The following is a 990-nucleotide window of genomic DNA, read 5'->3' on the forward strand; positions in this document are numbered from 1 at the left end:
ACATAAAACATGATCAAATTGGTTTCCATGTATGGAATCTATCCCTTTAATCATGAAAATATGTACACATCCTAGGCTAATAAACAAAGTATGAATATGGTCTTAAAGGTGTCCTGCCTTTATGGCATGAAAAAAAACCTAACTAGATTATATATTAAGTACAGTTGTCACCTCTGTGACAAAATACTTGATACGACACAATGTAATGCAGGGGTATATATTTTGGCTTATGGTTTGAGGACACTCAGTCCATTATGGCAGGAAATCAGAGTAGACAGTGACTCCATGGCTGCAGGAATATATCAAGGCTTGCTCACATTTCAGTGGACAAGGAAGGAAAACAATTCCTCTGGTACAGGGGCTGGGCTACGGTCCATAAGACCCACCTTCCAGAAAACCGTCTCCGACAGCTAGGCCCCACATCCTGAAGGCTTCCCAAGATAGTACCACAATGTTAAGAACAGATGTTGAAACACCTAGTCTTGTGGGAAGACAGTTTACATCTAAACTATAAATTCAAGGAAAATTTCTTTCTATAGAGGTAAATACTCAAGGAGATCAATAAATTAATAAGCATAAGTGGGAAAACTATTGAGTATTTTTTTTTAATTTTTTCTTGTCTTGTGACTAGGAGCAACATTTAATGACATGTATTATTACATGTATGAAAATGTAATAATGAAGCTCATAACCTTGCATGATAACTTAAAAATAAATGTAAAAATTTTTAAGCAGAAAATTGAAGTGTTAATTTTTATAATGCTTTTGGATTGAGTTCAGTTTAGGATAAGCACTTAGAAAGTACTAGACAATAGCATTCTTTTTTTTTTAATTAGGTATTTTCCTCAATTACATTTCCAATGCTATCCAAAAAGTCCCCAATACACTCCCCCCCCCAGTCCCCCACCCACCCACCCCCACCCCTTGGCCCTGGCATTCCCCTGTACTGGGGCATATAAAGTTGGCAAGTCCAATAGGCCTCTCTTTCCA

Source organism: Mus caroli, chromosome 4 (assembly GCF_900094665.2).
Source record: "Mus caroli chromosome 4, CAROLI_EIJ_v1.1, whole genome shotgun sequence".
NCBI lineage: Eukaryota > Metazoa > Chordata > Mammalia > Rodentia > Muridae > Mus > Mus caroli.